Source organism: Oncorhynchus keta, unplaced genomic scaffold (assembly GCF_023373465.1).
Source record: "Oncorhynchus keta strain PuntledgeMale-10-30-2019 unplaced genomic scaffold, Oket_V2 Un_contig_4934_pilon_pilon, whole genome shotgun sequence".
NCBI lineage: Eukaryota > Metazoa > Chordata > Actinopteri > Salmoniformes > Salmonidae > Oncorhynchus > Oncorhynchus keta.
The window spans coordinates 1-11,239 of NW_026288037.1; the positions used below are offsets into that span (position 1 = coordinate 1).

General features: G+C 41.3%; 1 pseudogene; it reads left to right on the forward strand.

Annotated features, from left to right (window-relative positions):
• The first annotated feature begins 3,515 nt into the window (after positions 1-3,515).
• On the forward strand, positions 3,516-6,553 carry LOC127925021 (putative nuclease HARBI1; annotated as a pseudogene).
• The last annotated feature ends 4,686 nt before the right edge of the window (positions 6,554-11,239 follow it).

Sequence of the window (11,239 nt, forward strand, 5' to 3'; positions counted from 1 at the left end):
AAGGCTTGGACTGAATTTTCTCGATTTTACTACTTTAAATAATACTTTCAAGATCAATTGGATAAAACAATTCCTAAGAAGACCCACTTCTATCTGGAATTTTATTCCTCATTATGTCTTCTCTACTTTTGGTGGCCTTAACTTCATGTTGTTTTGCAATTATAATATTGACAAAGTTCCAGTGAAACTTTCTGCTTTTCATCGGCAGGTTTTCTTGTCATGGTCCTTAATTTATAAACACAATTTTTCTCCACACAGATATTATATATGGAATAATCGGGATATATTGTATAAAAATGCCTCTCTGTTTTTAGAATATTGGTTCAGAAATAATATCCTATTGGGGAGCCAACTGGTAAATGCAGAGGGTCTTTTACTCAGTTATAAAGAATTCTTATCACTTTACAAGGTCCCTGTAACACCTAAAGATTTTGCAATTGTTTTAGATGCCATTCCCTCAGGTGTTGCTATGTTATTCAGGAACATGTCAAGACCCTCAGAGCCTACCTTCTATTGACCCTGTTGTCTCATCAGTAGGAAAGATTTGTTTCTCTTTTGGTCCATTCAACAACAGAGCGATACGATCCTTGTTTCAGCAGGATGTTGTATCTATACCTTGTCATGCCTTATTGGAATGGATTTATTGATAATATCTGTTGGAAAAAAGTTTGGATGTTGCCACAAACATACCTACTTGTTAACAAAATTAAGGAAGTTTCCTTTAAAATTATTCAGAAATATTATCCGGCCAACCACTATATGAAGAAGTTTAAGGAAAACATCAACTCAAATTGCTCCTTTTGTAATGACCACCAGAAACAGTTGTACATCTTTTTTGGCATTGTATGCATGTAAGAAAACTGTGGCAAGACATCAGTAGGTTTATAATTGAACACATTTATGAAGATTTTACACTATTGTGGAGAGATGTACTGTTTGGATTCTTTACATACAATAGAAATAAGCGGAATCATTTTTATGTAATTAATTTCATTATTCTTTTGGCCAAATGTCATATACACAAATGTAAATTTACAAACAGAAAACCACATTTTCGTATCCTACAAAAAGAAATTGAACTGTATTTTAAGACGGTTAAATACTCTACTAACAAAAAAGCTGTTAGAATTGTAAGTATATGCATGTCCCTTAAGGTCCTTGTGTAATTGTAATGTGATATTGTACCCCTAGCTCGATTGTCCATTGTTTGTAATCTATGTATGCTTGTGTTCCCTCATGTGCTTTATGTATTGATTTGTTGTTAATAAAAATAAAAATAATAATATATATATCTTTTTTAAAGTTAGTTAGCAGCTAACGTTATCTTGTGAGACAGATTTACGGTCATTTCGATGTTATAGATCATGTCGTATTATAACTAGTTAGCTAGCTAACGTTATTACTACATTAGTTTGTGTCTTAAAGCTAAACAAACAAGTCCTGTTGTTGTGAAGGGATCTGGGAATATGTCCAATGCAATGATTTTTAAAATTCGGCTATTGTCGACATTTAGGCTAGCCATAACTGTTTTTCTATATCATACCCAAAATATAAGGTTTTATTACTCCATTGTTTTACATAACAATGATGTAAACAAACAACACAGGGCTTCAAAATATGTTTCAGCCCGTCGTGGGGTGTATTCACTAGGAACCAAACATAAGCAAACGAAACGGGGAGGGACCACCTAAATTTGACCAATAGAAACTCTTTTTTCCCTTTGCAAACCGTTTCCCGTGTAGAGTAAACGACTTCCTTTGCAAACCGTTTCCCGTGTGGAGTAAACGGTTTCCTTTGCAAAACATTCTTAAACGGAACGAAACGGAGAGGGACCTACCAGTAGATGTACTAACTAGAGAAACGGTGGTTGTAGTTGTAAAACGGCATGTCTAATGACCTAAAAACATGCCACTTCAAAACAGCTATGATTTTTGTTTTTGTTGTATATTAGGAAAATTAATGTAGCAAGTTAGGAGAATGCTTTCCTAACCTGCTACGAAAAGTCACATGTATCAAAGTGGCATGTTTTTAGGGAGGCCTGGACTGTCATCCCTTTCATCTAGAGCACTACAGGGTTACATTTCCTTATAGCCCCATCCCTAAGCTGTATACCAAAACAAGTGTCAAGGACATCAGTTTTCTCTGAATTAGCTTTAAAGGTCCAGCACTATCACAGACGTGATTTCCTGTGTTTATATATATATATACATATATATATTCAAACTCTGATTTTGGAATTATATTGTGAAAATTGCGATATTAACCTTTTCGTGTAAGAGCTGGGGCCTGTTGCACAAAAGTAGAATTAAGACATCCGGGATAAATGACTAAGCTGAGCTCAATGAAGCCAAAACATGTGCGTCCAGGCTTAATTGGTTGCACAAAGACCAAGCCAGGATGAGCAGACACGGATTCATTAAGCCAGGTGAAACCAATCCTGGATAGGTGCGCGCTCACGGCTCACTCAAATAGACCCCGCCACAGATCACAGATTAACTGATTTACCATGGCAACTAGAGCCGCGTAATTTTCCCCGTCGGAAGCACAAATCCTCATGGAGGCATACGAGGAGGTAAAATATATAATTAACAAGAAAGGCAACACCGCCACAGTGATAAAGCAAAGAGAAAAAGCGTGGCAAAGTATTGCAGACCGCCTGAATGCGTAAGTAGTGCACAATTACACACTCACCGCTCCGCTGAAACATCACAATTACAATTCAAATATTTAATTCACATCTCCAAAAACGCAGTTGTACTGTAATTATGAAACGGTTAAATTTTTAATTGAAATGCACTGCAGATATGAGTGAAATTGTGTACAGTAAGTCCATCACACTGTATAAAGCTATGATAAATTATTATTAAAGCCTTAAATAATAATGTAACGTTACTACGCTCAGTACGGTTTAATCTTAGCCGTTGTACTCTGCTTCTTATGTTGTCCACCGTTTTTTGTGTTTCTCCTGCTTTCATTAATGTAAAGCTGCTTTGACAGAATGAAACAATTGTGAAAAGTGCTATATAAATAAAATTTAATTGAATAAATAGATGAGCTATAATAATAATCACTTTAATTTATATAGCGCCTTTCAAAGGACCCAAGGTCGGTTGCTCACTGCACTGCAAAAATGTCTTTCTTACTTAGTATTTTTGTCTTGTTTTTCAGTTAAAAAAAATATCTAAAAAACATCTTGAATATTTTCTTGAGCAAAATTACCTAGGAAAATAAGCAAAAAAATCTGCCAGTGAAACGAGAACTTTTCTAAAATTAAGTGTTTATGGAAAAAGTAAACTTATTTCAAGAGAATTTTTATTATATTGACAGATTTTTTATTTGCTTGTTTTAAGCACACATTTACTTAAAGTTTATATTTTTGTCTAAACTATACTTATTTTGCTAGGTCATTTAGCAAATCAGAAAATACATCTTTATTTAAGTTTTTTTTTTTTATATATTTTTACTGAAAACAAGACAAAAATACCAAGTAATTTTTGCAGTGTGACTCCATTAAATGTGTGTGTGTGTGTGTGTGTGTGTAGATTAAACATGAACGGGCCAAAACGGACATGGCAGCAGGTCAAAATCAAATACAAGAACATTCTGCAGAATGGTATGGTCCCTGACTAATATTTAACAAAGCACAAGCATATATTGTACCCAGAAGGTGCCTGCTCACACATTGTCTGTACTGTTTTAGCAGTGAAAAGAATACCCACAGACAAGGCACGGGTGGTGGGTCACCAAAGGCTGACCTTACCCCAGCAGAGGACATGGCCTTGGAGCTAAATAAAGGCAGGCCCGTCTTAGAGGGGATCCCTGGGGGGAAAGAGACGAGCATAGGTTCCTCCCAAGATGCCACCCGCTTCATTCAAGGTATGTCCTTCCATCTCTACATGGGATACAACCACATTCATATTGAATCAATTTGGACTGTCTGACTTTGGTTTACCTATTGCCTTGCAGTGTCTGGCAGCACTGTGTTCCTGTTAGAGCCACCAGCACAAGCACCAGACGATGCTGATCCAGTGAGTACTCCATCAAAGGCATACTGTAGGCCTGGCATGTCTTGTCTACTAGCTTCAATATGAATCCGATTAAATGTGATAGGGTGAAGGCCCCAGTGCAGCAGCAACAGCACATGATGGAGACGATGATGATGATGATGAGGAGGAGACCATCTCTCTGGATTCCAGAAGGCATGAGGTATCATGGTAAGACTGTGAAAGTACTATTTACTCTACAATGGTGAGGAGTCCTCATCAAAATCAAAAAATCTAATTTCTTTTACAGGACCCAGATGCTATACAGTGGGAAAACCAGCCTGGCAACAGTGCGTATTAATAAAAGGACACCACATCCTGCCAAATTCCAGCTGCGCTAATTGTATTGTGTTCACAGAGCTCACAAGCTATCAGAAAGTTGTATGGCAACCACCTCCGGCGCCAAATAGAACTGGCAGACATAGACATTCAGTACAAGAAGAAAAATATGGAAAATCTTGCACTGGAGTCCGAAATAAAAAAGAGGACAATTAGGAAACTGGACCTTGAAATAAAAAAACTTGAGAGGGAGGTGAGATATGCCTTCAATGTACACTGTATGCTAACTGTAACACAAATGTATTAATCATTATTTGTATTTCCTCCCCAGCTCCAAGAAGATGACACAGCTCAAAATAAAAATTAGGTATATTCTCGTAAAGTCAAGTGAGCCATGACATATGAGCTCTTATTGTGAGCACACAGGACGGTGGCATCTTTCTAAGGTTTTTTTATTTTCCCAGCAATCAGTACAACCAAGTCATCGTTATAAGGCATCGCCCTCTTTTGCCCACCCCCAGCACCAGGTGTGGCCACTAGCCTATATGAAGGCCCAAAATTGTGTGTTCCTTTCTGCTCTGACAATGGCATGCCCATTCGTGCGAGATGTGGTGGATGAAGAAGCACTTGTGCTGAGGAGAGCCTTCAGGCGAGAAAGGGTCTTCAGGGACCGGTTGGACCCACTGGCCTTCCCTGACGACCATCTATATGAAAGATACAGGTTTTCTGCAGATGGCATCAGGTATCTATGCAGACTACTGGGTCCCAGGATTAAGCACCGCACTGCACGTAGCCATGCACTGAGTGTGGAGCAAATGGTTTGTGTGGCCTTGCGCTTTTTTGCTAGTGGAGCCTTCCTGTACTCAGTGGGGGATGCTGAACAAGGCCACAATTTGCCGCACAATAAGGAGTGTGTGTCTGGCTATCAAAGCATTAGCAGATGTCTTCATCTCCTTCCCTGGCCACAGAAGACTCTGTGACATCAAAGAGGAGTTCTATAGGATTGCAGGTAAGAGGATCTACAAATTACAGGACAACTGTTAACACATAGTAGGATACTCATTACTTTGTGTGACAGGTTTCCCCAATGTCATTGGTGCAGTGGACTGCACACACATAAGGATAAAAGCCCCCTCAGGTGCCCATGAGGCCGATTTTGTGAATAGGAAATCCTTTCACAGCATTAATGTTCAGGTGAACATAACTTTTTGATATTGTCCATTGACGAACACTCTGCATTGCCAGTGATGTGCATTGATTGGTGTAATATTCCTCATCTTATGATTTCAGATGGTCTGCAATGCTGACTGTGTGATCAGCAATGTTGTGGCAAAATGGCCTGGCTCAGTCCATGACTCCAGAATCTTTCGGGCCTCTGAAATCTATCAGAATCTTTCGGGCCTCTGAAATCTATCAGTGCCTATCACAAGGTAAGCCACACAACCCCTATTTATAACCATCATGGCTGTGTCAAGAATATCACTGTGTTTATGAGGTAGTAATGATGAGATTTTGTGTTGACAGGTGAATTCTCTGGTGTGTTGCTGGGAGACAGGGGGTATGGCTGCCAGCCTTTTCTCCTGACACCTTTCACAGACCCCCAGGAAGCACAGCAGGCCTACAACCATGCCCATGCCAGGACCAGGGCCAGAGTTGAAATGACCTTTGGCCTCCTGAAGGCACGCTTTCACTGCCTTCACAAATTAAGGGTCAGCCCTGTTAGGGCATGTGATATTACTGTGGCTTGTGCTGTCCTCCACAATGTGGCCTGCCTGAGGAAGGAGAGGGCCCCCAGAGTGCCACCAGCCATGGACTGGGACAATCCGGCAATCTTCCCTGATGACGACAGTGGTCGGCTGCTGAGGGACCAATATGTGTTGAATTATTTTAGTTAGTATGTGTGCTTTCAATTTTGGTTAAATATGTCCTGCGGTGGCAGAGGAATTTGGGTTTTTTTGGGTTCGTTTTTTTACGAATTTGGCCTCTTATGATGTTTGTGCGGTATACTGTGTGTAATACAAGGCTGCAGGAGGCTACTGCATCCATTCATTTGTCTGTTCAGTTGATGTGTATGGATTTGTCCTGCATTTATTTTAGTGTGCAGACATGCAGGGTGTGTTATATACAGACCTTTGAATGTGTATGTATCATTTTGTATAATATGCTTGGATTCTGTGCTTTCCATCTTGTAGAGTCACTGTGACTTCAGTTTCGAAAGGAGCTGTGATGGTTTACCTGCTTTGTTTTGTCCTTATTCAATAAAGGAACATAATGTTACACATTGTGTATTTGTTTATATGACAGAGTACTAGGGCCACACTGAAGAAAAAGGATAAAGTCATAAATTTATGAGGCTGGTTCTTTCTGCAGAAAAGCTACATATTGTTTTGATACTTATGACAATGTGATACTTAATATTCTGGCACATCAGCATGTCTTTGTTTATGAAACCATACTGAAGTACAATTTCACGAAATGCCCCGCATCTGTCATTTTAACAACTGTCCTCCTTTAAAACAACTGGTTACAATATTATGACTTTTTTTTCCCCCTCTGTGGCCCTAATATTCTATCATTTTATATATATATAGTCTATGGGAAACTGTAAATTATCTAATGATAGCAACATCTAAAAATCATTTTTTATCCAAAATCATTGAAATTAATGATCACAAACGTTTAAATAATGACAGTGGGTCTAGTTATATGTGATAACAATGTATAGTGAGCAGTGAAATAACTATTGGTTTCCATTTGTGGTGACTGCTGACTGACATTAGGGATGAGATTAAATAGATCCTGGAATTTAGCCTGGTCTGGAGCAGGCTAGCTCCACAGAATAAATCTCCATGGTAATTTATACCATAACATATCCTCCTGCCCCCTATCCATCTTTAGTGCAACCGGATTACGGATCAATTGAGCCAGGATCACCAAGATATCCTGGCTTAATCCCTTATCCTAGTTTTGTGCAACAGGCCCCTGTTTAAAAAGACTGCCTGGAATGTTTTGGTGGGATGGAGTTTTGGCCTGCCTGGTGACGTCACCAGGCACTAAATTAGTTGATAGACCAATAAGAAAGAGAATCCAAACCTATTTTTCAGTTTTCCCCTCCCCACTCAGTCCCCTCCCCACTCAGTCTCCTCCCCACTCAGTCTCCTCCCCACTCAGTCTCCTCCCCACTCAGTCTCCTCCCCACTCAGTCCCCTCCCCACTCAGTCTCCTCCCCACTCAGCCCCCTCCCCACTCAGTCTCCTCCCCACTCAGTCTCCTCCCCACTCAGTCCCCTCCCCACTCAGTCCCCTCCCCACTCAGTCTCCTCCCCACTCAGTCTCCTCCCCACTCAGTCCCCTCCCCACTCAGTCTCCTCCCCACTCAGTCTCCTCCCCACTCAGTCCCCTCCCCGCTCAGTCCCCTCCCCGCTCAGTCTCCTCCCCTCTCAGTCCCCTCTCCACTCAGTCCCCTCCCCACTCAGTCTCCTCCCCACTCAGTCCCCTCCCCACTCAGTCTCCTCCCCACTCAGTCCCCTCCCCACTCAGTCTCCTCCCCACTCAGTCCCCTCCCCACTCAGTCTCCTCCCCACTCAGTCCCCTCCCCACTCAGTCCCCTCCCCACTCAGTCTCCTCCCCACTCAGTCTCCTCCCCACTCAGTCCCCTCCCCACTCAGGCCCCTCCCCACTCAGTCTCCTCCCCACTCAGTCTCCTCCCCACTCAGTCCCCTCCCCACTCAGTCTCCTCCCCACTCAGTCTCCTCCCCACTCAGTCCCCTCCCCACTCAGTCTCCTCCCCACTCAGTCTCCTCCCCACTCAGTCCCCTCCCCACTCAGTCTCCTCCCCACTCAGTCCCCTCCCCACTCAGTCCCCTCCCCACTCAGTCTCCTCCCCACTCAGTCTCCTCCCCACTCAGTCCCCTTTCAGACAGTCCTTGCTAAATTCTTGCTTGAGAAATTGCTCTTTGCTAAGGAGCTATTTTAGTTTATTTTTGACCATTTTATTTGACGTAAGATATTTCATTGTTACCCAGAAATTATTTTGGTATTGAGATAAAAACATCTGCATTGTACCTCTCATCTCTGTTGATCATTATTAGCTCTTTTATTTGAATTAACTGTTATTTAACAAGGCAAGTCAGTCTTATTTACAATGACAGCCAAACCCTAACCTGACGACGCTGGGCCAATTGTGCACCGCTCAATGGGACTCCCAATCACGGCCGCTTCTGATACAGCCTGGAGTCGAACCCGGGTTTGTAGTGATGCCACTGGTACTGAGATGCAGTGCTTTAAAACACTGCGCTACTCGGGAGCCCTGTGAAGTTGTTACTTTTGACTTATTTCTTTTTGACTTTGTCTCATGGCATCAGATTTCCACTGAGCGACGCCAAAAGAGTAAGAAAGTGGATCCATCAGACGAGACTGAAAGCCTGGAAGCCAACCAAACGCTCCAGACTGTGTTCCGAGCATTTCCAGGAGAAGTACCTGATAACACCCTCAACTGAGCGTGGTATTCGTTTACGTAATGATGCCATTCCAACTATATTTTCCTTTCCTAGTCAGTTCCAAAAAAAGGTAATTTGTGAATTGATGCAGGTGTATTTTTCTGTTGAAAGTTTTTGACTGGGTCTTTTTCAAAATGGTTATTATTTTGATGCATATGATAAAATCTTCAATCATGCTTTGGCTTTGTTGGCTTGAACTTTTGAGCAGCGTGTTTTTATTGTTGAGTTCTTATTGTTTTAGAAAACAGCTGGAACGAGGAAAATAGTAACCTTGGTGAGAAAAAACCACTAGTCCTACTAGTTTTCCATTTGTATTGTTTTAGAAAACAGCTGGAACGAGGAAAAGAGTAACATTGGTGAGAAAAAAACCACTAGTCCTACTAGTTTTCCATTTGTATTGTTTTAGAAAACAGCTGGAACGAGGAAAAGAGTAACCTTGGTGAGAAAAAACCACTAGTCCTACTAGTTTTTCCAGTTGTATTGTTTTTGATATGGCTAGGATGCACACTTTAATCTCAATCTTTCACAAAGGAAATTAACTATGTATTAACCTCTACTTATGGTTTCAGTTTCCCGAGGATCGTGTTCCTGAGGATGTGTCATCAATACAAGCTGAGCCAAAGTGGTACTCAAAACCAATACAGTTTGTAGGAGCTATAGGTTATGAGTCAATGTTGTGAAGAAATTAAGCAATTCATTATTTCCCTCTCTTGATTCTTCTTGTAATGAAACATTAGCTCTGCAGAGTCAACACGGTTGAAGAAGACTCCCAGTTACTTAAACCACAGTATATGGCACCCAAGTCGTTTCCATGACGACTACTGTATACCACAGGTACAAAATACATATCACACATCCAGACCTTGAATCGTCAAATACATGTCATGTTAAAAAACTTGAGGTGTGCTTGATTTAGCTCGCCCAGGTACAATAACCAATGGAACACTGTCTTTCCAGCCTGCCAGGTAAGCTAAATGAAGCGCACATCTGTTTGAGTATTTGACACAGGTCTGCTCTTATCTGGAGTTTTGACATTTCTGGTGATATTTCATGTATCCATTTAATTTTTTTGCAGAGTATTAACTGGGCTGTGAAAGATAAACCAAATGAAGTAAGTGGTAGCGCCTATGAGGCTGATTGGGCCAATCAGAATCGAACGATTGTGCCAATCTCGCAACCGAACAATCCTGATTGGCTCAAACGAGGGCTACGTTGAAACTCATATACGGCTAGTTGTGTGTATGATCAACCACATTGTATAAAGGCTTTATATAACCCGAACCCTTTATTTCCTGCTTTAATCACTGAACTCTCCTGACAATTTCAGGTCCCACTTTCAGCTTTACAAAAGCAAGGGCTGATCTTTATCCCCAAGCTCGCAATCAGGGTAAGATTTCTGACATACGGGTTTATTCTGGAAAACAGAAAACAGGCAACAGAGGGTAGTGCATACGGCCCAGTACATCACTGGGGCTAAACTTCCTGCCATTCAGGACCTCTATACCAGGCGGTGTCAGAGGAAGGCCCTAAAAATTGTCAGACTCCAGCCACCCTAGTCATAGACTGTTCTCTCTGCCACCGCACGAAAAACGGTACCGGAGCGCCGAGTCTAGGTCCAAGAGGCTCCTAAACAGCTTCTACCCCCAAGCCATAAGACTCCTGAACATCTAATCAAATGGCTACCCAGACTATTTGCACCCCCCCAACCTCTCTCTTTGAAACCACTGCTACTCTCTGTTATCTATGCATAGTCACTTTAATAACTTTACCTACATGTACATATTACCTCAGTTACCTCGACTAACTGTTGCCCCCGCACATTGACTCTGTACTGGTACTTCACTGTATATAGTCTCCACATTGACTCTGTACTGGTACCCTGCTGTATATAGTCTCCACATTGACTCTGTACTGGTACCCTGCTGTATATAGTCTCCACATTGACTCTGTACTGGTACCCCGCTGTATATAGTCTCCACATTGACTCTGTACTGGTACCCCGCTGTATATAGTCTCCACATTGACTCTGTACTGGTACCCTGCTGTATATAGTCTCCACATTGACTCTGTACTGGTACCCTGCTGTATATAGTCTCCACATTGACTCTGTACTGGTACCCCGCTGTATATAGTCTTGTTATTTTACTGCTGCTCTTTGATTACTGGTAAAAAATAAAAATAAATGTTTTGTTTTTTTAAACTGCATTGTTGGTTAAGGGCTTGTAAGTAAGCATTTCCTGTTGTATTCAGCATTTCACTGTAAGGTCTACTACACCTGTTGTATTTGGCGCATGTGACTAATACAATTTGATTTGAACAAGGTTATTACATTTTGTATTATTTTTCTATCTTACATTTTTATGATATTTGAACCAGATCAAGGAGAAATGGGATTGGCTGACAATGGATGTGAAGGGAC